The 26,329-nt window shown below is 45.9% G+C and overlaps 9 non-coding genes and 1 pseudogene across 9 annotated transcripts; all 10 read right to left on the bottom strand.

The window, feature by feature from the left end:
- Positions 1–355: 355 nt before the first annotated feature.
- Positions 356–546, bottom strand: LOC130300759 (U2 spliceosomal RNA). Its single transcript, XR_008851585.1, has one exon. It is a non-coding gene; the product is annotated as a U2 spliceosomal RNA (small nuclear RNA).
- Positions 547–2,640: 2,094 nt separating this feature from the next.
- Positions 2,641–2,831, bottom strand: LOC130300730 (U2 spliceosomal RNA). The gene has a single exon (XR_008851557.1). It is a non-coding gene; the product is annotated as a U2 spliceosomal RNA (small nuclear RNA).
- A 2,095-nt stretch (positions 2,832–4,926) lies between these two features.
- Positions 4,927–5,117, bottom strand: LOC130300729 (U2 spliceosomal RNA). Its single transcript, XR_008851556.1, has one exon. It is a non-coding gene; the product is annotated as a U2 spliceosomal RNA (small nuclear RNA).
- A 2,075-nt stretch (positions 5,118–7,192) lies between these two features.
- On the bottom strand, positions 7,193–7,383 carry LOC130300726 (U2 spliceosomal RNA). Its single transcript, XR_008851554.1, has one exon. It is a non-coding gene; the product is annotated as a U2 spliceosomal RNA (small nuclear RNA).
- A 2,100-nt stretch (positions 7,384–9,483) lies between these two features.
- Positions 9,484–9,674, bottom strand: LOC130300755 (U2 spliceosomal RNA). Its single transcript, XR_008851581.1, has one exon. It is a non-coding gene; the product is annotated as a U2 spliceosomal RNA (small nuclear RNA).
- A 2,094-nt stretch (positions 9,675–11,768) lies between these two features.
- Positions 11,769–11,959, bottom strand: LOC130300758 (U2 spliceosomal RNA). Its single transcript, XR_008851584.1, has one exon. It is a non-coding gene; the product is annotated as a U2 spliceosomal RNA (small nuclear RNA).
- A 2,100-nt stretch (positions 11,960–14,059) lies between these two features.
- On the bottom strand, positions 14,060–14,248 carry LOC130300763 (U2 spliceosomal RNA). Its single transcript, XR_008851588.1, has one exon. It is a non-coding gene; the product is annotated as a U2 spliceosomal RNA (small nuclear RNA).
- Positions 14,249–17,902: 3,654 nt separating this feature from the next.
- Positions 17,903–18,088, bottom strand: LOC130300762 (U2 spliceosomal RNA). Its single transcript, XR_008851587.1, has one exon. It is a non-coding gene; the product is annotated as a U2 spliceosomal RNA (small nuclear RNA).
- A 5,389-nt stretch (positions 18,089–23,477) lies between these two features.
- LOC130300770 (U2 spliceosomal RNA) lies at positions 23,478–23,695 on the bottom strand (annotated as a pseudogene).
- Positions 23,696–25,772: 2,077 nt separating this feature from the next.
- On the bottom strand, positions 25,773–25,963 carry LOC130300725 (U2 spliceosomal RNA). The gene has a single exon (XR_008851553.1). It is a non-coding gene; the product is annotated as a U2 spliceosomal RNA (small nuclear RNA).
- Between the last annotated feature and the right edge of the window lie 366 nt (positions 25,964–26,329).

Raw genomic sequence — 26,329 nt, 5'->3', positions numbered from 1 at the left:
GAGATTTTATATTTCTTCATAAGCATTAATCTTATTTTGTCAATTAGGAACATTCAGCACCCACCCGCTATCAAGGCAGCTGCCTATCATGTCATGCCCTACCTGCACAGGTGTGCTGGCTACTCAAATGATCCAATTAAGGAGGCCATTTAGTCAGCAGCAGCAGAAGTCCTGTGCCTGGACGCTCCAACAGCGGCCAGACACAAGCAGAAGCAGCAGAAGCAGCAGAAGCAGCAGCAGCACCACCTTTTGTTTTTTGGCTGCAGCAGCAGCAAGGCCCACAGGGCTGGCTAGCTGGCTAGCCAGCAAGCAGGTAGCAATGAAAGTAGGAATCTTTCTTTTTAACCCTGTAAGGGGGTGGTGCACTTTACCCGAAGATACTGCCATATCAGGTCAATGCATAGGGCGACGGAAGCAAGCTTCGAAATCGGCCCCCGTTCTCAAAAATCCATTTAATATATGGTCCCCAGATAGGGGACGTATCAGATATTAAACTGATAAGAACAGATACTACACTTGATCTTAGCCAAAAGGCCGAGAAGCGATAACCGTGAAAGGGGCGGGCCCAACAAGGTGCCCTTCATGGGCACTATCACTGCTTGCTGTCAGGGAGGCTGCCAGACAATTTTCCATGCACACTCTGGGCTGGGGGGCAGTCAACCACCAGTACACACAGCAGAACCTAAACCCATACCATTATTGCTAAGCAGCAAGACAGGGGCCCATTGCACTCCCACGGGGCCTTTTTAAATGCAATCCATAACCCGGATTTGCCAGGAACCCTTCTTACTCCTCCTACTTGCATGTGACACTGGGCTTAGGATCTGCATAGGAAACACACACACAAGCACACACCTACTTTTGTTGCCTGCAGATGCCTCCTTGGCTGTCCCCAAACGGTATCAAACCAACACCCACGGGAAGCTGTAAGCATAGAGGACATGCCTGCACCCCATTGGACTTACCTGTGTGGGTTAAACCCGGGTTATTTGACAACCTATGGCGGTGATGGTTCTGCTCAGGCAGAGCAGTGCTGATGCTCCTCATAAAGCTGTCGCTGCTGTGAAGGTTCTAGGTGACATCACAAATCCCTATGGTTACATACACAACAAAGCTGGGTTGTTGTTGTTTACACTCTGCAAGGCCTGTGGAAGTGAGTGACATCATAGCACTGTAGTTCTGAGGGTTCTAGATGGATGCAACAATCTCCTGTTGCTTCTATGAAGGCCATAATAGACGACATCACCAAACAGCTCCATAGTCACATACACAGCAAAGGAGAGATGTTGTTTACACCTAGTGATGTCAGTGGTATTGAGTGACATCACAGCACAGTGCTAAGGCTCCTGGGCCTGGACACAGCAGCGGCTGCAATATCTCAACGGAGAATACGTTTATATATATGTGTGTGTGTGCGCGTATATATATATATATATATATATATATATATATATATATATATTTCTCCGCCGAAATCACTTTTAAACCCATTTCCACCTTTTTTTCCCTTCTCTTCCTCTTACTTTTTTTTCACGTTTTTTTACGTTTTTCTCCTTTTCGCCTCTTTTCTGGGCGTATTATTCTTCTTTTTCTTCTTTTTTTTCGTCTAATGCATACCCCATCAGTGCAGCAATGCTTATTCAATACCGCCAGCAGATGGAGACACTGGGGGATAATTTTCTAAGGATTTATACTGATTTTTCCTGTCTGAATTTGTCGCACAGAAAGTTGCAGGCCAAATATGTGTGACATTTCTGCGACTTTAGCTTCTAGAGCATTTTTACAACATTATACATAGGTGCTGAATACATAAAAAGCGACTGTTCAGCGACAGACAAGTCGCATCGGCTGAAAGTAGGCCAGAATGTCAGTCAATGTTGGAGCAGGTTTAGATACAGTCTAAAGTATAGATCTCAAAGTCTGTGCACAGAATTTAGCAAGGGCCTCGCACCTTCTGATGCATCAGGTAGGTGCACAATAGCATAGCCTAACCCTCTGTACTTTGGTCTATATTGATGCGGGACATAGACAGCCAGCTGATGACCAATCCATTAGTGCAATGGATGGCTGGAAGCATTTGTCTTTGCCTTTGCAATACCACAGAAGCAATGCATGGTCAATGTACAGCAATGACACACCTGTGTGAACAGCCAGGAGACCCCCCCCCCCCCATGTTATGTTACATAGTTACATAGTTAGTACGGTCGAAAAAAGACATATGTCCATCAAGTTCAACCAGGGAATTAAGGGGTAGGGGTGTGGCGCGATATTGGGGAAGGGATGAGATTTTATATTTCTTCATAAGCATTAATCTTATTTTGTCAATTAGGAACATTCAGCACCCACCCGCTATCAAGGCAGCTGCCTATCATGTCATGCCCTACCTGCACAGGTGTGCTGGCTACTCAAATGATCCAATTAAGGAGGCCATTTAGTCAGCAGCAGCAGAAGTCCTGTGCCTGGACGCTCCAACAGCGGCCAGACACAAGCAGAAGCAGAAGCAGAAGCAGCAGAAGCAGCAGCAGCACCACCTTTTGTTTTTTGGCTGCAGCAGCAGCAAGGCCCACAGGGCTGGCTAGCTGGCTAGCCAGCAAGCAGGTAGCAATGAAAGTAGGAATCTTTCTTTTTAACCCTGTAAGGGGGTGGTGCACTGTACCCGAAGATACTGCCATATCGGGTCAATGCATAGGGCGACGGAAGCAAGCTTCGAAATCGGCCCCCGTTCTCAAAAATCCATTTAATATATGGTCCCCAGATAGGGGACGTATCAGATATTAAACTGATAAGAACAGATACTACACTTGATCTTAGCCAAAAGGCCGAGAAGCGATAACCGTGAAAGGGGCGGGCCCAACAAGGTGCCCTTCATGGGCACTATCACTGCTTGCTGTCAGGGAGGCTGCCAGACAATTTTCCATGCACACTCTGGGCTGGGGGGCAGTCAACCACCAGTACACACAGCAGAACCTAAACCCATACCATTATTGCTAAGCAGCAAGACAGGGGCCCATTGCACTCCCACGGGGCCTTTTTAAATGCAATCCATAACCCGGATTTGCCAGGAACCCTTCTTACTCCTCCTACTTGCATGTGACACTGGGCTTAGGATCTGCATAGGAAACACACACACAAGCACACACCTACCTTTGTTGCCTGCAGATGCCTCCTTGGCTGTCCCCAAACGGTATCAAACCAACACCCATGGGAAGCTGTAAGCATAGAGGACATGCCTGCACCCCATTGGACTTACCTGTGTGGGTTAAACCCGGGTTATTTGACAACCTATGGCGGTGATGGTTCTGCTCAGGCAGAGCAGTGCTGATGCTCCTCATAAAGCTGTCGCTGCTGTGAAGGTTCTAGGTGACATCACAAATCCCTATGGTTACATACACAACAAAGCTGGGTTGTTGTTGTTTACACTCTGCAAGGCCTGTGGAAGTGAGTGACATCATAGCACTGTAGTTCTGAGGGTTCTAGATGGATGCAACAATCTCCTGTTGCTTCTATGAAGGCCATAATAGACGACATCACCAAACAGCTCCATAGTCACATACACAGCAAAGGAGAGATGTTGTTTACACCTAGTGATGTCAGTGGTATTGAGTGACATCACAGCACAGTGCTAAGGCTCCTGGGCCTGGACACAGCAGCGGCTGCAATATCTCAACGGAGAATACGTTTATATATATGTGTGTGTGTGCGCGTATATATATATATATATATATATATATATATATATATATATATATATATTTCTCCGCCGAAATCACTTTTAAACCCATTTCCACCTTTTTTTCCCTTCTCTTCCTCTTACTTTTTTTTCACGTTTTTTTACGTTTTTCTCCTTTTCGCCTATTTTCTGGGCGTATTATTCTTCTTTTTCTTCTTTTTTTTCGTCTAATGCATACCCCATCAGTGCAGCAATGCTTATTCAATACCGCCAGCAGATGGAGACACTGGGGGATAATTTTCTAAGGATTTATACTGATTTTTCCTGTCTGAATTTGTCGCACAGAAAGTTGCAGGCCAAATATGTGTGACATTTCTGCGACTTTAGCTTCTAGAGCATTTTTACAACATTATACATAGGTGCTGAATACATAAAAAGCGACTGTTCAGCGACAGACAAGTCGCATCGGCTGAAAGTAGGCCAGAATGTCAGTCCATGTTGGAGCAGGTTTAGATACAGTCTAAAGTATAGATCTCAAAGTCTGTGCACAGAATTTAGCAAGGGCCTCGCACCTTCTGATGCATCAGGTAGGTGCACAATAGCATAGCCTAACCCTCTGTACTTTGGTCTATATTGATGCGGGACATAGACAGCCAGCTGATGACCAATCCATTAGTGCAATGGATGGCTGGAAGCATTTGTCTTTGCCTTTGCAATACCACAGAAGCAATGCATGGTCAATGTACAGCAATGACACACCTGTGTGAACAGCCAGGAGACCCCCCCCCCCCCCATGTTATGTTACATAGTTACATAGTTAGTACGGTCGAAAAAAGACATATGTCCATCAAGTTCAACCAGGGAATTAAGGGGTAGGGGTGTGGCGCGATATTGGGGAAGGGATGAGATTTTATATTTCTTCATAAGCATTAATCTTATTTTGTCAATTAGGAACATTCAGCACCCACCCGCTATCAAGGCAGCTGCCTATCATGTCATGCCCTACCTGCACAGGTGTGCTGGCTACTCAAATGATCCAATTAAGGAGGCCATTTAGTCAGCAGCAGCAGAAGTCCTGTGCCTGGACGCTCCAACAGCGGCCAGACACAAGCAGAAGCAGAAGCAGCAGAAGCAGCAGCAGCACCACCTTTTGTTTTTTGGCTGCAGCAGCAGCAAGGCCCACAGGGCTGGCTAGCTGGCTAGCCAGCAAGCAGGTAGCAATGAAAGTAGGAATCTTTCTTTTTAACCCTGTAAGGGGGTGGTGCACTGTACCCGAAGATACTGCCATATCGGGTCAATGCATAGGGCGACGGAAGCAAGCTTCGAAATCGGCCCCCGTTCTCAAAAATCCATTTAATATATGGTCCCCAGATAGGGGACGTATCAGATATTAAACTGATAAGAACAGATACTACACTTGATCTTAGCCAAAAGGCCGAGAAGCGATAACCGTGAAAGGGGCGGGCCCAACAAGGTGCCCTTCATGGGCACTATCACTGCTTGCTGTCAGGGAGGCTGCCAGACAATTTTCCATGCACACTCTGGGCTGGGGGGCAGTCAACCACCAGTACACACAGCAGAACCTAAACCCATACCATTATTGCTAAGCAGCAAGACAGGGGCCCATTGCACTCCCACGGGGCCTTTTTAAATGCAATCCATAACCCGGATTTGCCAGGAACCCTTCTTACTCCTCCTACTTGCATGTGACACTGGGCTTAGGATCTGCATAGGAAACACACACACAAGCACACACCTACCTTTGTTGCCTGCAGATGCCTCCTTGGCTGTCCCCAAACGGTATCAAACCAACACCCACGGGAAGCTGTAAGCATAGAGGACATGCCTGCACCCCATTGGACTTACCTGTGTGGGTTAAACCCGGGTTATTTGACAACCTATGGCGGTGATGGTTCTGCTCAGGCAGAGCAGTGCTGATGCTCCTCATAAAGCTGTCGCTGCTGTGAAGGTTCTAGGTGACATCACAAATCCCTATGGTTACATACACAACAAAGCTGGGTTGTTGTTGTTTACACTCTGCAAGGCCTGTGGAAGTGAGTGACATCATAGCACTGTAGTTCTGAGGGTTCTAGATGGATGCAACAATCTCCTGTTGCTTCTATGAAGGCCATAATAGACGACATCACCAAACAGCTCCATAGTCACATACACAGCAAAGGAGAGATGTTGTTTACACCTAGTGATGTCAGTGGTATTGAGTGACATCACAGCACAGTGCTAAGGCTCCTGGGCCTGGACACAGCAGCGGCTGCAATATCTCAACGGAGAATACGTTTATATATATGTGTGTGTGTGCGCGTATATATATATATATATATATATATATATATATATATATATATTTCTCCGCCGAAATCACTTTTAAACCCATTTCCACCTTTTTTTCCCTTCTCTTCCTCTTACTTTTTTTTCACGTTTTTTTACGTTTTTCTCCTTTTCGCCTCTTTTCTGGGCGTATTATTCTTCTTTTTCTTCTTTTTTTTCGTCTAATGCATACCCCATCAGTGCAGCAATGCTTATTCAATACCGCCAGCAGATGGAGACACTGGGGGATAATTTTCTAAGGATTTATACTGATTTTTCCTGTCTGAATTTGTCGCACAGAAAGTTGCAGGCCAAATATGTGTGACATTTCTGCGACTTTAGCTTCTAGAGCATTTTTACAACATTATACATAGGTGCTGAATACATAAAAAGCGACTGTTCAGCGACAGACAAGTCGCATCGGCTGAAAGTAGGCCAGAATGTCAGTCCATGTTGGAGCAGGTTTAGATACAGTCTAAAGTATAGATCTCAAAGTCTGTGCACAGAATTTAGCAAGGGCCTCGCACCTTCTGATGCATCAGGTAGGTGCACAATAGCATAGCCTAACCCTCTGTACTTTGGTCTATATTGATGCGGGACATAGACAGCCAGCTGATGACCAATCCATTAGTGCAATGGATGGCTGGAAGCATTTGTCTTTGCCTTTGCAATACCACAGAAGCAATGCATGGTCAATGTACAGCAATGACACACCTGTGTGAACAGCCAGGAGACCCCCCCCCCCCCCCATGTTATGTTACATAGTTACATAGTTAGTACGGTCGAAAAAAGACATATGTCCATCAAGTTCAACCAGGGAATTAAGGGGTAGGGGTGTGGCGCGATATTGGGGAAGGGATGAGATTTTATATTTCTTCATAAGCATTAATCTTATTTTGTCAATTAGGAACATTCAGCACCCACCCGCTATCAAGGCAGCTGCCTATCATGTCATGCCCTACCTGCACAGGTGTGCTGGCTACTCAAATGATCCAATTAAGGAGGCCATTTAGTCAGCAGCAGCAGAAGTCCTGTGCCTGGACGCTCCAACAGCGGCCAGACACAAGCAGAAGCAGCAGAAGCACCACCTTTTGTTTTTTGGCTGCAGCAGCAGCAAGGCCCACAGGGCTGGCTAGCTGGCTAGCCAGCAAGCAGGTAGCAATGAAAGTAGGAATCTTTCTTTTTAACCCTGTAAGGGGGTGGTGCACTGTACCCGAAGATACTGCCATATCGGGTCAATGCATAGGGCGACGGAAGCAAGCTTCGAAATCGGCCCCCGTTCTCAAAAATCCATTTAATATATGGTCCCCAGATAGGGGACGTATCAGATATTAAACTGATAAGAACAGATACTACACTTGATCTTAGCCAAAAGGCCGAGAAGCGATAACCGTGAAAGGGGCGGGCCCAACAAGGTGCCCTTCATGGGCACTATCACTGCTTGCTGTCAGGGAGGCTGCCAGACAATTTTCCATGCACACTCTGGGCTGGGGGGCAGTCAACCACCAGTACACACAGCAGAACCTAAACCCATACCATTATTGCTAAGCAGCAAGACAGGGGCCCATTGCACTCCCACGGGGCCTTTTTAAATGCAATCCATAACCCGGATTTGCCAGGAACCCTTCTTACTCCTCCTACTTGCATGTGACACTGGGCTTAGGATCTGCATAGGAAACACACACACAAGCACACACCTACCTTTGTTGCCTGCAGATGCCTCCTTGGCTGTCCCCAAACGGTATCAAACCAACACCCACGGGAAGCTGTAAGCATAGAGGACATGCCTGCACCCCATTGGACTTACCTGTGTGGGTTAAACCCGGGTTATTTGACAACCTATGGCGGTGATGGTTCTGCTCAGGCAGAGCAGTGCTGATGCTCCTCATAAAGCTGTCGCTGCTGTGAAGGTTCTAGGTGACATCACAAATCCCTATGGTTACATACACAACAAAGCTGGGTTGTTGTTGTTTACACTCTGCAAGGCCTGTGGAAGTGAGTGACATCATAGCACTGTAGTTCTGAGGGTTCTAGATGGATGCAACAATCTCCTGTTGCTTCTATGAAGGCCATAATAGACGACATCACCAAACAGCTCCATAGTCACATACACAGCAAAGGAGAGATGTTGTTTACACCTAGTGATGTCAGTGGTATTGAGTGACATCACAGCACAGTGCTAAGGCTCCTGGGCCTGGACACAGCAGCGGCTGCAATATCTCAACGGAGAATACGTTTATATATATATGTGTGTGTGTGCGCGTATATATATATATATATATATATATATATATATATATATATATATATATATATATTTCTCCGCCGAAATCACTTTTAAACCCATTTCCACCTTTTTTTCCCTTCTCTTCCTCTTACTTTTTTTTCACGTTTTTTTACGTTTTTCTCCTTTTCGCCTCTTTTCTGGGCGTATTATTCTTCTTTTTCTTCTTTTTTTTCGTCTAATGCATACCCCATCAGTGCAGCAATGCTTATTCAATACCGCCAGCAGATGGAGACACTGGGGGATAATTTTCTAAGGATTTATACTGATTTTTCCTGTCTGAATTTGTCGCACAGAAAGTTGCAGGCCAAATATGTGTGACATTTCTGCGACTTTAGCTTCTAGAGCATTTTTACAACATTATACATAGGTGCTGAATACATAAAAAGCGACTGTTCAGCGACAGACAAGTCGCATCGGCTGAAAGTAGGCCAGAATGTCAGTCCATGTTGGAGCAGGTTTAGATACAGTCTAAAGTATAGATCTCAAAGTCTGTGCACAGAATTTAGCAAGGGCCTCGCACCTTCTGATGCATCAGGTAGGTGCACAATAGCATAGCCTAACCCTCTGTACATTGGTCTATATTGATGCGGGACATAGACAGCCAGCTGATGACCAATCCATTAGTGCAATGGATGGCTGGAAGCATTTGTCTTTGCCTTTGCAATACCACAGAAGCAATGCATGGTCAATGTACAGCAATGACACACCTGTGTGAACAGCCAGGAGACCCCCCCCCCCATGTTATGTTACATAGTTACATAGTTAGTACGGTCGAAAAAAGACATATGTCCATCAAGTTCAACCAGGGAATTAAGGGGTAGGGGTGTGGCGCGATATTGGGGAAGGGATGAGATTTTATATTTCTTCATAAGCATTAATCTTATTTTGTCAATTAGGAACATTCAGCACCCACCCGCTATCAAGGCAGCTGCCTATCATGTCATGCCCTACCTGCACAGGTGTGCTGGCTACTCAAATGATCCAATTAAGGAGGCCATTTAGTCAGCAGCAGCAGAAGTCCTGTGCCTGGACGCTCCAACAGCGGCCAGACACAAGCAGAAGCAGAAGCAGCAGAAGCAGCAGCAGCACCACCTTTTGTTTTTTGGCTGCAGCAGCAGCAAGGCCCACAGGGCTGGCTAGCTGGCTAGCCAGCAAGCAGGTAGCAATGAAAGTAGGAATCTTTCTTTTTAATCCTGTAAGGGGGTGGTGCACTGTACCCGAAGATACTGCCATATCAGGTCAATGCATAGGGCGACGGAAGCAAGCTTCGAAATCGGCCCCCGTTCTCAAAAATCCATTTAATATATGGTCCCCAGTTAGGGGACGTATCAGATATTAAACTGATAAGAACAGATACTACACTTGATCTTAGCCAAAAGGCCGAGAAGCGATAACCGTGAAAGGGGCGGGCCCAACAAGGTGCCCTTCATGGGCACTATCACTGCTTGCTGTCAGGGAGGCTGCCAGACAATTTTCCATGCACACTCTGGGCTGGGGGGCAGTCAACCACCAGTACACACAGCAGAACCTAAACCCATACCATTATTGCTAAGCAGCAAGACAGGGGCCCATTGCACTCCCACGGGGCCTTTTTAAATGCAATCCATAACCCGGATTTGCCAGGAACCCTTCTTACTCCTCCTACTTGCATGTGACACTGGGCTTAGGATCTGCATAGGAAACACACACACAAGCACACACCTACCTTTGTTGCCTGCAGATGCCTCCTTGGCTGTCCCCAAACGGTATCAAACCAACACCCACGGGAAGCTGTAAGCATAGAGGACATGCCTGCACCCCATTGGACTTACCTGTGTGGGTTAAACCCGGGTTATTTGACAACCTATGGCGGTGATGGTTCTGCTCAGGCAGAGCAGTGCTGATGCTCCTCATAAAGCTGTCGCTGCTGTGAAGGTTCTAGGTGACATCACAAATCCCTATGGTTACATACACAACAAAGCTGGGTTGTTGTTGTTTACACTCTGCAAGGCCTGTGGAAGTGAGTGACATCATAGCACTGTAGTTCTGAGGGTTCTAGATGGATGCAACAATCTCCTGTTGCTTCTATGAAGGCCATAATAGACGACATCACCAAACAGCTCCATAGTCACATACACAGCAAAGGAGAGATGTTGTTTACACCTAGTGATGTCAGTGGTATTGAGTGACATCACAGCACAGTGCTAAGGCTCCTGGGCCTGGACACAGCAGCGGCTGCAATATCTCAACGGAGAATACGTTTATATATATATGTGTGTGTGTGCGCGTATATATATATATATATATATATATATATATATATATATATATTTCTCCGCCGAAATCACTTTTAAACCCATTTCCACCTTTTTTTCCCTTCTCTTCCTCTTACTTTTTTTTCACGTTTTTTTACGTTTTTCTCCTTTTCGCCTCTTTTCTGGGCGTATTATTCTTCTTTTTCTTCTTTTTTTTCGTCTAATGCATACCCCATCAGTGCAGCAATGCTTATTCAATGCCGCCAGCAGATGGAGACACTGGGGGATAATTTTCTAAGGATTTATACTGATTTTTCCTGTCTGAATTTGTCGCACAGAAAGTTGCAGGCCAAATATGTGTGACATTTCTGCGACTTTAGCTTCTAGAGCATTTTTACAACATTATACATAGGTGCTGAATACATAAAAAGCGACTGTTCAGCGACAGACAAGTCGCATCGGCTGAAAGTAGGCCAGAATGTCAGTCCATGTTGGAGCAGGTTTAGATACAGTCTAAAGTATAGATCTCAAAGTCTGTGCACAGAATTTAGCAAGGGCCTCGCACCTTCTGATGCATCAGGTAGGTGCACAATAGCATAGCCTAACCCTCTGTACTTTGGTCTATATTGATGCGGGACATAGACAGCCAGCTGATGACCAATCCATTAGTGCAATGGATGGCTGGAAGCATTTGTCTTTGCCTTTGCAATACCACAGAAGCAATGCATGGTCAATGTACAGCAATGACACACCTGTGTGAACAGCCAGGAGACCCCCCCCCCCCCCATGTTATGTTACATAGTTACATAGTTAGTACGGTCGAAAAAAGACATATGTCCATCAAGTTCAACCAGGGAATTAAGGGGTAGGGGTGTGGCGCGATATTGGGGAAGGGATGAGATTTTATATTTCTTCATAAGCATTAATCTTATTTTGTCAATTAGGAACATTCAGCACCCACCCGCTATCAAGGCAGCTGCCTATCATGTCATGCCCTACCTGCACAGGTGTGCTGGCTACTCAAATGATCCAATTAAGGAGGCCATTTAGTCAGCAGCAGCAGAAGTCCTGTGCCTGGACGCTCCAACAGCGGCCAGACACAAGCAGAAGCAGCAGAAGCAGCAGAAGCAGCAGCAGCACCACCTTTTGTTTTTTGGCTGCAGCAGCAGCAAGGCCCACAGGGCTGGCTAGCTGGCTAGCCAGCAAGCAGGTAGCAATGAAAGTAGGAATCTTTCTTTTTAACCCTGTAAGGGGGTGGTGCACTTTACCCGAAGATACTGCCATATCAGGTCAATGCATAGGGCGACGGAAGCAAGCTTCGAAATCGGCCCCCGTTCTCAAAAATCCATTTAATATATGGTCCCCAGATAGGGGACGTATCAGATATTAAACTGATAAGAACAGATACTACACTTGATCTTAGCCAAAAGGCCGAGAAGCGATAACCGTGAAAGGGGCGGGCCCAACAAGGTGCCCTTCATGGGCACTATCACTGCTTGCTGTCAGGGAGGCTGCCAGACAATTTTCCATGCACACTCTGGGCTGGGGGGCAGTCAACCACCAGTACACACAGCAGAACCTAAACCCATACCATTATTGCTAAGCAGCAAGACAGGGGCCCATTGCACTCCCACGGGGCCTTTTTAAATGCAATCCATAACCCGGATTTGCCAGGAACCCTTCTTACTCCTCCTACTTGCATGTGACACTGGGCTTAGGATCTGCATAGGAAACACACACACAAGCACACACCTACTTTTGTTGCCTGCAGATGCCTCCTTGGCTGTCCCCAAACGGTATCAAACCAACACCCACGGGAAGCTGTAAGCATAGAGGACATGCCTGCACCCCATTGGACTTACCTGTGTGGGTTAAACCCGGGTTATTTGACAACCTATGGCGGTGATGGTTCTGCTCAGGCAGAGCAGTGCTGATGCTCCTCATAAAGCTGTCGCTGCTGTGAAGGTTCTAGGTGACATCACAAATCCCTATGGTTACATACACAACAAAGCTGGGTTGTTGTTGTTTACACTCTGCAAGGCCTGTGGAAGTGAGTGACATCATAGCACTGTAGTTCTGAGGGTTCTAGATGGATGCAACAATCTCCTGTTGCTTCTATGAAGGCCATAATAGACGACATCACCAAACAGCTCCATAGTCACATACACAGCAAAGGAGAGATGTTGTTTACACCTAGTGATGTCAGTGGTATTGAGTGACATCACAGCACAGTGCTAAGGCTCCTGGGCCTGGACACAGCAGCGGCTGCAATATCTCAACGGAGAATACGTTTATATATATGTGTGTGTGTGCGCGTATATATATATATATATATATATATATATATATATATATATATATATATTTCTCCGCCGAAATCACTTTTAAACCCATTTCCACCTTTTTTTCCCTTCTCTTCCTCTTACTTTTTATTCACGTTTTTTTACGTTTTTCTCCTTTTCGCCTCTTTTCTGGGCGTATTATTCTTCTTTTTCTTCTTTTTTTTCGTCTAATGCATACCCCATCAGTGCAGCAATGCTTATTCAATACCGCCAGCAGATGGAGACACTGGGGGATAATTTTCTAAGGATTTATACTGATTTTTCCTGTCTGAATTTGTCGCACAGAAAGTTGCAGGCCAAATATGTGTGACATTTCTGCGACTTTAGCTTCTAGAGCATTTTTACAACATTATACATAGGTGCTGAATACATAAAAAGCGACTGTTCAGCGACAGACAAGTCGCATCGGCTGAAAGTAGGCCAGAATGTCAGTCAATGTTGGAGCAGGTTTAGATACAGTCTAAAGTATAGATCTCAAAGTCTGTGCACAGAATTTAGCAAGGGCCTCGCACCTTCTGATGCATCAGGTAGGTGCACAATAGCATAGCCTAACCCTCTGTACTTTGGTCTATATTGATGCGGGACATAGACAGCCAGCTGATGACCAATCCATTAGTGCAATGGATGGCTGGAAGCATTTGTCTTTGCCTTTGCAATACCACAGAAGCAATGCATGGTCAATGTACAGCAATGACACACCTGTGTGAACAGCCAGGAGACCCCCCCCCCCCCATGTTATGTTACATAGTTACATAGTTAGTACGGTCGAAAAAAGACATATGTCCATCAAGTTCAACCAGGGAATTAAGGGGTAGGGGTGTGGCGCGATATTGGGGAAGGGATGAGATTTTATATTTCTTCATAAGCATTAATCTTATTTTGTCAATTAGGAACATTCAGCACCCACCCGCTATCAAGGCAGCTGCCTATCATGTCATGCCCTACCTGCACAGGTGTGCTGGCTACTCAAATGATCCAATTAAGGAGGCCATTTAGTCAGCAGCAGCAGAAGTCCTGTGCCTGGACGCTCCAACAGCGGCCAGACACAAGCAGAAGCAGAAGCAGAAGCAGCAGAAGCAGCAGCAGCACCACCTTTTGTTTTTTGGCTGCAGCAGCAGCAAGGCCCACAGGGCTGGCTAGCTGGCTAGCCAGCAAGCAGGTAGCAATGAAAGTAGGAATCTTTCTTTTTAACCCTGTAAGGGGGTGGTGCACTGTACCCGAAGATACTGCCATATCGGGTCAATGCATAGGGCGACGGAAGCAAGCTTCGAAATCGGCCCCCGTTCTCAAAAATCCATTTAATATATGGTCCCCAGATAGGGGACGTATCAGATATTAAACTGATAAGAACAGATTTTTTTAAGTTAGCCCTCAGAACTCACTCAGAGTTCCAAGATCTTATTTGGAACTCAATTTTGTGTTCATCATCAGGTAACATGTTTTTATTTCTTTTCTTAAACACTAATGAAACAAAATAGAACATTTAAAAACAAAATAAGAAACAACATAAAATAGCAAAACCAAACATTACTTTCTAATTAAGCAAAACCAAATTAGAAGGTCATCCCCTTCCTCCATGCAAACACCATTAGAAAGTCTATCAGTCCTCGACTGATATTGCCATTTGCTATATCTTTCTTAACTTGAGACGCTAACCAGCCTGGAATTTTATACGTTTCAACAAAACGGTTCATGTCTGCCTTGAAAGAAAAATAGACTTTATCCCGAGCTTCTTCCTCCCGGTTCTTCAAGCCTATCTTTAGATCCATCATATCTTTGTCAAACGTTTTTCTTTCTGCTTCCGACAAATTTTCCAACAAACCACCAAGCACACCAAAATACTGCACTGGCACATACACTTCCTCCTCTCTCTTCTTCTTCTGCTCTGTAGGTCTTCTAGTTGGAACCTGCTCCACTTCTGGTTCTTTCACTTCAGCTGGTTCCTCTCTGCTTCTTTTTACAGCTTCCTTTTTCTCTGAATTTTTCTCAGACTTTTTCTTAGGACACGAGCCAAGCAGATGGCCCTCCTCACCACACAGATGGCATTTCCGTTTCTTTTGACAATTTTCCACGTCGTGACCCTCCTCTTGACACTTGAAACACCACAAAAACGTGCAATCCTCCTTTCTGTGACCGTACTGTTTACATTTGCGGCAAAAATCTTGCATGCCAGAAAAATACAGATCCCCGTTCACAGAACCAATTTTAAACCGGCCTGGGGGGATCACTAACTTGCCATCTGCCATTTTAAATTTCACATGGAACCTCCACTTGGTGGTCCATAGTCCATATTGATTAAATACCTTGCCTTTAGGCAGAACACTGTCACAGAATCGAGACAAAAAGGTAACGATATCCTCCTCCGAAGTATATGGGCTATACATCCTTATAGTCACCAATCGTTCTCTACGTGGGAAATGTGGAACTATCTCCACCCCTTCCAAAACCGGACATACCTTCTTTTGCTGCAATATGTTCCAAAATGACTCATAGTCCTCTTCAGAAGCCAGCACCACGTCGTAGTATCCACTTCTGGGAAACTCAAGCATGGATAGGATTTGCTCCCTCTTGACTTCCAGCAACTTAAACAGCACTTCTTCCACGACAAAGACAAGGCCTCTTTCCTTCTTCCGGACATCGAGCAGGGAAATACGAACTCCATTCCGAAGTCTCGCAAAAGGCGGCACGCCTTCCGAAGAAAAACCGCAATCTTCCTCCATGTCCATGATGTCCAGACACCTCCCCCACCGAAGTAGGTAGGTGGGGATCGCCTCCCGTTGTCTGGGGACTAAGCCGGCTCCCTGATAGCAGCAGGGGGGTGAAGTCCCTCCGTTAAGAAGGACGATCCCCCCAGGCAAAGGAGCCGGGTACCCCAGACACCCTCTGGCCAGACCAAGTGAGCAGAACTACACTTGATCTTAGCCAAAAGGCCGAGAAGCGATAACCGTGAAAGGGGCGGGCCCAACAAGGTGCCCTTCATGGGCACTATCACTGCTTGCTGTCAGGGAGGCTGCCAGACAATTTTCCATGCACACTCTGGGCTGGGGGGCAGTCAACCACCAGTACACACAGCAGAACCTAAACCCATACCATTATTGCTAAGCAGCAAGACAGGGGCCCATTGCACTCCCACGGGGCCTTTTTAAATGCAATCCATAACCCGGATTTGCCAGGAACCCTTCTTACTCCTCCTACTTGCATGTGACACTGGGCTTAGGATCTGCATAGGAAACACACACACAAGCACACACCTACCTTTGTTGCCTGCAGATGCCTCCTTGGCTGTCCCCAAACGGTATCAAACCAACACCCATGGGAAGCTGTAAGCATAGAGGACATGCCTGCACCCCATTGGACTTACCTGTGTGGGTTAAACCCGGGTTATTTGACAACCTATGGCGGTGATGGTTCTGCTCAGGCAGAGCAGTGCTGATGCTCCTCATAAAGCTGTCGCTGCTGTGAAGGTTCTAGGTGACATCACAAATCCCTATGGTTACATACACAACAAAGCTGGGTTGTTGTTGTTTACACTCTGCAAGGCCTGTGGAAGTGAGTGACATCATAGCACTGTAGTTCTGAGGGTTCTAGATGGATGCAACAATCTCCTGTTGCTTCTATGAAGGCCATAATAGACGACATCACCAAACAGCTCCATAGTCACATACACAGCAAAGGAGAGATGTTGTTTACACCTAGTGATGTCAGTGGTATTGAGTGACATCACAGCACAGTGCTAAGGCTCCTGGGCCTGGACACAGCAGCGGCTGCAATATCTCAACGGAGAATACGTTTATATATATGTGTGTGTGTGCGCGTATATATATATATATATATATATATATATATATATATATATATATATATATTTCTCCGCCGAAATCACTTTTAAACCCATTTCCACCTTTTTTTCCCTTCTCTTCCTCTTACTTTTTTTTCACGTTTTTTTACGTTTTTCTCCTTTTCGCCTCTTTTCTGGGCGTATTATTCTTCTTTTTCTTCTTTTTTTTCGTCTAATGCATACCCCATCAGTGCAGCAATGCTTATTCAATACCGCCAGCAGATGGAGACACTGGGGGATAATTTTCTAAGGATTTATACTGATTTTTCCTGTCTGAATTTGTCGCACAGAAAGTTGCAGGCCAAATATGTGTGACATTTCTGCGACTTTAGCTTCTAGAGCATTTTTACAACATTATACATAGGTGCTGAATACATAAAAAGCGACTGTTCAGCGACAGACAAGTCGCATCGGCTGAAAGTAGGCCAGAATGTCAGTCAATGTTGGAGCAGGTTTAGATACAGTCTAAAGTATAGATCTCAAAGTCTGTGCACAGAATTTAGCAAGGGCCTCGCACCTTCTGATGCATCAGGTAGGTGCACAATAGCATAGCCTAACCCTCTGTACTTTGGTCTATATTGATGCGGGACATAGACAGCCAGCTGATGACCAATCCATTAGTGCAATGGATGGCTGGAAGCATTTGTCTTTGCCTTTGCAATACCACAGAAGCAATGCATGGTCAATGTACAGCAATGACACACCTGTGTGAACAGCCAGGAGACCCCCCCCCCCCCATGTTATGTTACATAGTTACATAGTTAGTACGGTCGAAAAAAGACATATGTCCATCAAGTTCAACCAGGGAATTAAGGGGTAGGGGTGTGGCGCGATATTGGGGAAGGGATGAGATTTTATATTTCTTCATAAGCATTAATCTTATTTTGTCAATTAGGAACATTCAGCACCCACCCGCTATCAAGGCAGCTGCCTATCATGTCATGCCCTACCTGCACAGGTGTGCTGGCTACTCAAATGATCCAATTAAGGAGGCCATTTAGTCAGCAGCAGCAGAAGTCCTGTGCCTGGACGCTCCAACAGCGGCCAGACACAAGCAGAAGCAGAAGCAGAAGCAGCAGAAGCAGCAGCAGCACCACCTTTTGTTTTTTGGCTGCAGCAGCAGCAAGGCCCACAGGGCTGGCTAGCTGGCTAGCCAGCAAGCAGGTAGCAATGAAAGTAGGAATCTTTCTTTTTAACCCTGTAAGGGGGTGGTGCACTGTACCCGAAGATACTGCCATATCGGGTCAATGCATAGGGCGACGGAAGCAAGCTTCGAAATCGGCCCCCGTTCTCAAAAATCCATTTAATATATGGTCCCCAGATAGGGGACGTATCAGATATTAAACTGATAAGAACAGATAAGGTTTCAACAAAATTTTATTGAATAAATAAGAAACCATACAAAATTTAAAACGCAAAATAATAAAAGGTTCACAAAAGTTTTAAAATACAAATAATAAAACCAGTAATAAAAGGAGAAAAAATAAAAATGGCAGGATAAAACATTATACAAATGTCATAAAAACTGATTATACTGTTATTTCGTTCCATAGAGGCAGACACCACATGGATGCTGCCTCGCTGGCCCCCAACTGTTTCTTGTCTCTTAGGTAATAGATGTACATCTCACTCAGGGCCAGCTTTATACAGTTTTTAACATCAATAAAATCATGTTTAAAAAGTAAGATGTTCCTAACTTTCCAGATGGCATTTTTAAAACAATTAATAATCATCCAGCAGATCATCTGCTGTTTAAAATTGGGGCAGTTAAAAAGACCGTAAAAGACACATTCGTGATTAAAATCTTTTAGGCCGCAGGCCCACTTCAAAAGTGGGCCTACCTTCCTCCAAAGCTCCCGTGCAAAAGGGCAGTTCCAAAATATGTGCAGCACCGTTTCGTCCACTCCGCAGCCATCTCTCGGGCACTTGGCTCTCGCCACCAGTCCTCGCCTGTGCTGGAACTCACGAGTAGGGAGGCACTGGTGGACGATTGCCCAGGCAAGATCCCTGTGTACATTCGCCAGAAACTTCCCGTACACGTTCCGCCATACCTTTTTGGATCTTGCCTGTGTGAAATTGGACACTGCCAGGGTAACCTCACTCCGCCTGAGGACCTTTGATACCTTTCTCTGGTCCCCCAGTATGTCAGGCTCCAAATCTTGGAGACCTAGGAGCCTGACTGTCTTTTCCAACACCACATAATGTTTTGGGGGACACAGAAGCACCGGAGCGTTCAGAGGGATGCGCAACCATCTTTTAAAAACCATGCCCGCAGCGTACCTTAAAAAGCAGCTAAAAATGCCATTGGATTTAATAATCTTAAAACAGAAACAGAAATACTTTATGTAAAAGAAAGTAAAAAGGTTAGGAACATCTTTCCCGCCATTATCTCTACTTTTGTACATAAAATCACGCTTTAATTTCTCCATTTTTGAACCCCATAAAAAAGTAAAAACAATTCTAGTTACTTTTTTAATGTATAAAATAGATGGAGGAAATACCATGGCAATGTATAGCATAATAGGGAGTAAAACCATCTTTATTATTAAAATCTTCCCCTCCATGGTAAGGTTTCTAAGATTCCACATTAAAATCTTCTTCTCCATCTTAGCTATAGCTGAATCCCAGTTAGGGCTCCCATCATTGACCTGGTTAAAAACAATACCTAAAACTTTAATTTGATCCTGTTGCATTGTGACTCCTGGGGTGATGGATGAATCCCAGGAGCCAATATAAAAACAGTCACATTTATCTGTGTTTAGCTTAAAACCAGAGACCTCGCAGAAATAGCTGGTGTTCCTCAATGCCCCCCTCATGGATGGAGAGTCCGGGCACAGTATGGTGACATCATCCATGTACCCCAACACCTTTAGATGGGTCCCTCCTCCACCAGGTATCGGTACGCCTCTTACTACCCGGTCTTTTCTGAGGAGGGCCATCAGTGGTTCGATTGCGCAAATAAAAAGGAGTGGGGACAGGGGGCAGCCCTGTTTGACACCTGATAAAAGAGGAACACCGCTGGTTAAAAAGCCATTAACAGAGACTTGACTAAAACAGGATCGGTATAAAAGCATGATTCGGCTTAAAATCGTTTCAGGCACTGCCATCTTTTTAAGAACTAAAAACAGGTATTCATGGGAGACCCTATCAAAGGCTTTTTCAAAGTCTAAGGATAAAATTGCTACAGTTTGATTTCTATCCTTAAAATACCATAAAACATCTCTTAAAATATTTAGGGATTCAGCTATAGACCTTCCAGGTACCCCACAAACCTGATTTGGGTGAACTAATTTATGAATAAAAGGTTTAAAACGGACAGCTAATAACTTGGCTAAAACTTTATAATCGACATTTAAAAGTGTGATGGGGCGCCAATTTTTTAGCATATCCTTTTCACCTTTTTTAAAAAGTAATGATACAATCCCCCTCCTCCAGGAAGGGGGAAGTTCATTAACAATAAAAGTTTCTTTATACAATAAAACCATATCATCCTTTAAAATATCCCAAAAAGCTAAATAAAATTCGATGGGTAAACCATCTTCCCCAGGGGCCTTCCCACTAGAAAAACTTTTAAAAACAAATAAAAGTTCATCTAAGTTAAGATCACGGGATAAAACCTCCTGGTCTAAAACATCTAGCTTAAAATCAAGGGAATTAAGAACATGTTCTAAAAAGGATGGATTAAGATCTTTCTTATTAAAAAGAAGCTGGTAGAAGTTAAAAACTGCATCTAACATGCCTTTTGGAGTGGATTCACCCTCAAGGTTCTGGATGATATCCCTCCTATTCATCACTTTTTTAAAAAAGAAACGGGAACATTTCTCGCCCTCCTCCAGGTGCTGCACATGTGAGTTAAAAATGATTTGTTTCCCTTTCTTTTCTATGGCATGTTTTATTTCAGTTTTAAGGTTTAAAATATCATTTTCTACATCCATACCAGCTTCTTTCAATTTAAAAAGTACATTTAAACGCATGTTAAGAACATAAAACCACTGTTTTTCCATTTTTGCCTTCTTCTTACCTGCTTTGATAAAAAAAAATCTGATTTTAGATTTGGTGCCCTCCCACCAGTGCAGCATAGGCTCGTGGGGTTTTCTTTGTGATTGCCAGCACTGGTAGGTCCGCACAAACTCCTCTTTTATCTCAGGGTCCTCTAGGAGTGTGGTGTTTAATCTCCAGAGGCCCCTTTTTGCTTTTTGCTCCCCCTCTAGCTCCAGGCCCACCAAGAGGAGCTTATGATCAGAGAAGATATTCTGCTCGAGCGTGCATTTCAGGGGTTTAAAAGCTCTAGAGGAAAAAATAAAATCGATTCTGGAGCTCACTCTTCCATTGGACCATGTGGCGCCCGGGTCCTCCGGCAAGAGATCCTTCCAGCAATCTTTCAAATTAAAATCATCAATAACATTTTTAAGCAGGTAAGAAGTGCGGTCTTTACGATTAATATCCCCACCCTGCCGGTGTTCCCCATCACGTATGCAGTTAAAATCACCTCCCACCAGCAGGGGGGAAGACCCAACACAAAACAGTGGTAAAATTTCAAATAGTTCTGCCCGCTCCTGTTTATCAGGAGGGGCATACACATTTAAAACACGAATTAAAAGTCCATTAAAATATAGATGAATTAAAAGAGCTCTGCCAGGCACAATCTCAGTTACTGTATGAATAGAAAAGGACTGGCCTCGGCAGAGCAGCCCAACACCCACAGAACGACAGTCATTTGCACCGGACCATATGGATGGGCCCAGCTTCCAGTCTTCTTTTAAGTCTTTATAGTCCATTTTACTAGGGATTCCACATTCTTGTAGCAGGCAAAGGTCAAAGTCACATGTCTCTAGATAAGAAAATAAAGCAGCCCTGCGATCAGGGCTCTTTAAGGACCTCACATTGAGTGAGGCAATTTTTACAGGGATAGGCATAGTTTATGGAGAGTCCGTGCTTGGAGAATCAAAGTCAATAATAAGCTGCGTACCGTCATCCCCCGCCTGCGGGGTCATCAGCTCCTTGATGTTCTGAGGGTCGGAGCTTGAGATCGATGATGCCCCGACCCTGAGCTCGCTCTCGTCCGAACTACGGCACGCCGCTTTCCTTTGAATGTCTTCCTCTTCTTCTTCTCTTTGTCTTTTAAATGTCACACTGCTGTCCATATCCTCTGTGTTGCTCTCACTCGATGTAATCTCTGGCCCCCGGCTGATGGATCTGCGTCTTCTTTCATCATTTGACGACTGGAACTGCTGCACAGGGGCCTGTGAGGCCTCTTTTCCGGAACCTTTGCCGCTACCTTGGGAAGTTTTCATCGCTTGTTCCCCAGCAAGCGTTGCTGAGGACTGTTGCTCCAACTTCCCCATCGATCGACGATGGCCAGTTTTACCCACCGGGTCCACTGCTGGCGGGGCAGCAAACCCTGGTTTGGCGCCACTTGTCTTCTTGGCCCTGTCCTGTATAGGCGGAGTAACAGGACCGGGCTCAGACCTGGCCACCTGGCTCCCCTTCCGGCGGGCTTTCACCGGGGCCTCTTCGTCCGGAGCAGGGCGACCCTGGGCCAAGCCAGTACCTGGCTTATGCTGTAATTTTGGGTCCACCTTTGCCCCCACCGAGGCCCGTCGGCTGCCACCCGCCACAGGTGAGCCCCCTTCAGAAGTTTCGGTGGGCTCTTGAGCCAGGTAGGAAGTCGATCGACGTCTTTCAATTTCCCGGGCAGTAAACTCGATCACCCGCCCGGGCTTCGTGGAATCCCCATGGCCTCCCCCTAGCACTACCACCGGTGGGCCCCCCGATGGAGCACCAGAGGTCTTGGGCCTGGACCCATCAGTACCTGCCATCTGGGGTTTGGGCATCTTAAAAAAGGACGTCTTTTGTCCTGTCCCCTCTTTGGGTGGGCCCAGCCTTGACCCACCCATCGTAGTTTTTGCTTTATGGGGACAGGAATTAAAATCGTGATTTTCCTCTCCGCAGAGGTTGCACCTTATCGTATGGCTACATCTTGAGGCTATGTGACCTTCTTGGCCACACCTATTGCAGCGAATCACACGCTCCGTGCCGCAGGTCTCCTGGGTGTGGCCAAACCTCAAGCAATTTCGGCAATACATAGGCATTTGAGGATAGAACAGGAAGCCCCGAACTCTCCCGATGGCAAAATTTGGGGGCGGATGGCAAAGACCCCCAATACCACCGGGATCCTTACGGAGCTTGACCCAGAACTTCCTCTTGCCGTTCCAGAACCGCACGGAGTTCAAGATTTTGTTTGCGAATCGCACCTCTTCGCAGTATCGCCGAAGAAAAGTGGCTATATCCTCCGTGGTCACATGAGGGCTGTGCATAGCCACCACCAACGGTATATGTTCCTCACCATAGAGGAACTGGAACGAAAGACCGTCGAGTCGATCGTCCCTCTGGTCCGCACCAGACAAGGTTGCATAGATGTTATCGCAACACGCCGTGGCCGTGAAGGTGACGGTATACAGGCCACGGCTTTCCTGGTCATTTAGACACAGGATGTCCTCCCTATTGAGGCGGAAGTAGTCAAGAAGAATCACCTCCGCAATGAAGCGGAGGTTCTTCAACTGACGATGGCTCTCCGACACCTCTATGCGGATGGTATTTCGCATCGACATTTCCCCAGAGGGGAAAGCCCAGGAGAACGGCATCTTCCACACCCAGGGACTAAGCCCCTTCCCCAATAGCAGCAGGGGCTCGGAATCCCGCTATAAAAGCGGAACCCTTACCCAAGGCAGAGGTCGGGGGTACCCTAGGTGCTTCCGAAGCTACAGGTAACGCTCAACGTACCGAAAATGCCTTCTGAGACACAAGGTCCCAGAGACAGGGGGATCGCAACCCGTTGTCTGTGGACTAAGCCCGCTCCCCAATAGCAGCAAGGGGGTGAAGTCCCTCCGTAAGGAGAGACAATCCCCCAAGGCCGAGAAGCGGGGTACCACAGACACCTTCCGACCAGACCAAATGCAGATACTACACTTGATCTTAGCCAAAAGGCCGAGAAGCGATAACCGTGAAAGGGGCGGGCCCAACAAGGTGCCCTTCATGGGCACTATCACTGCTTGCTGTCAGGGAGGCTGCCAGACAATTTTCCATGCACACTCTGGGCTGGGGGGCAGTCAACCACCAGTACACACAGCAGAACCTAAACCCATACCATTATTGCTAAGCAGCAAGACAGGGGCCCATTGCACTCCCACGGGGCCTTTTTAAATGCAATCCATAACCCGGATTTGCCAGGAACCCTTCTTACTCCTCCTACTTGCATGTGACACTGGGCTTAGGATCTGCATAGGAAACACACACACAAGCACACACCTACCTTTGTTGCCTGCAGATGCCTCCTTGGCTGTCCCCAAACGGTATCAAACCAACACCCATGGGAAGCTGTAAGCATAGAGGACATGCCTGCACCCCATTGGACTTACCTGTGTGGGTTAAACCCGGGTTATTTGACAACCTATGGCGGTGATGGTTCTGCTCAGGCAGAGCAGTGCTGATGCTCCTCATAAAGCTGTCGCTGCTGTGAAGGTTCTAGGTGACATCACAAATCCCTATGGTTACATACACAACAAAGCTGGGTTGTTGTTGTTTACACTCTGCAAGGCCTGTGGAAGTGAGTGACATCATAGCACTGTAGTTCTGAGGGTTCTAGATGGATGCAACAATCTCCTGTTGCTTCTATGAAGGCCATAATAGACGACATCACCAAACAGCTCCATAGTCACATACACAGCAAAGGAGAGATGTTGTTTACACCTAGTGATGTCAGTGGTATTGAGTGACATCACAGCACAGTGCTAAGGCTCCTGGGCCTGGACACAGCAGCGGCTGCAATATCTCAACGGAGAATACGTTTATATATATGTGTGTGTGTGCGCGTATATATATATATATATATATATATATATATATATATTTCTCCGCCGAAATCACTTTTAAACCCATTTCCACCTTTTTTTCCCTTCTCTTCCTCTTACTTTTTTTTCACGTTTTTTTACGTTTTTCTCCTTTTCGCCTATTTTCTGGGCGTATTATTCTTCTTTTTCTTCTTTTTTTTCGTCTAATGCATACCCCATCAGTGCAGCAATGCTTATTCAATACCGCCAGCAGATGGAGACACTGGGGGATAATTTTCTAAGGATTTATACTGATTTTTCCTGTCTGAATTTGTCGCACAGAAAGTTGCAGGCCAAATATGTGTGACATTTCTGCGACTTTAGCTTCTAGAGCATTTTTACAACATTATACATAGGTGCTGAATACATAAAAAGCGACTGTTCAGCGACAGACAAGTCGCATCGGCTGAAAGTAGGCCAGAATGTCAGTCCATGTTGGAGCAGGTTTAGATACAGTCTAAAGTATAGATCTCAAAGTCTGTGCACAGAATTTAGCAAGGGCCTCGCACCTTCTGATGCATCAGGTAGGTGCACAATAGCATAGCCTAACCCTCTGTACTTTGGTCTATATTGATGCGGGACATAGACAGCCAGCTGATGACCAATCCATTAGTGCAATGGATGGCTGGAAGCATTTGTCTTTGCCTTTGCAATACCACAGAAGCAATGCATGGTCAATGTACAGCAATGACACACCTGTGTGAACAGCCAGGAGCCCCCCCCCATGTTATGTTACATAGTTACATAGTTAGTACGGTCGAAAAAAGACATATGTCCATCAAGTTCAACCAGGGAATTAAGGGGTAGGGGTGTGGCGCGATATTGGGGAAGGGATGAGATTTTATATTTCTTCATAAGCATTAATCTTATTTTGTCAATTAGGAACATTCAGCACCCACCCGCTATCAAGGCAGCTGCCTATCATGTCATGCCCTACCTGCACAGGTGTGCTGGCTACTCAAATGATCCAATTAAGGAGGCCATTTAGTCAGCAGCAGCAGAAGTCCTGTTATTGGACGCTCCAACAGCGGCCAGACACAAGCAGAAGCAGAAGCAGCAGAAGCAGCAGCAGCACCACCTTTTGTTTTTTGGCTGCAGCAGCAGCAAGGCCCACAGGGCTGGCTAGCTGGCTAGCCAGCAAGCAGGTAGCAATGAAAGTAGGAATCTTTCTTTTTAACCCTGTAAGGGGGTGGTGCACTGTACCCGAAGATACTGCCATATCGGGTCAATGCATAGGGCGACGGAAGCAAGCTTCGAAATCGGCCCCCGTTCTCAAAAATCCATTTAATATATGGTCCCCAGATAGGGGACGTATCAGATATTAAACTGATAAGAACAGATACTACACTTGATCTTAGCCAAAAGGCCGAGAAGCGATAACCGTGAAAGGGGCGGGCCCAACAAGGTGCCCTTCATGGGCACTATCACTGCTTGCTGTCAGGGAGGCTGCCAGACAATTTTCCATGCACACTCTGGGCTGGGGGGCAGTCAACCACCAGTACACACAGCAGAACCTAAACCCATACCATTATTGCTAAGCAGCAAGACAGGGGCCCATTGCACTCCCACGGGGCCTTTTTAAATGCAATCCATAACCCGGATTTGCCAGGAACCCTTCTTACTCCTCCTACTTGCATGTGACACTGGGCTTAGGATCTGCATAGGAAACACACACACAAGCACACACCTACCTTTGTTGCCTGCAGATGCCTCCTTGGCTGTCCCCAAACGGTATCAAACCAAC

Source organism: Hyla sarda, unplaced genomic scaffold, assembly GCF_029499605.1.
Source record: "Hyla sarda isolate aHylSar1 unplaced genomic scaffold, aHylSar1.hap1 scaffold_1098, whole genome shotgun sequence".
In the NCBI taxonomy this organism is placed as follows: Eukaryota; Metazoa; Chordata; class Amphibia; order Anura; family Hylidae; genus Hyla; species Hyla sarda.
This window is presented reverse-complemented; position numbering and strand designations above follow the sequence as displayed.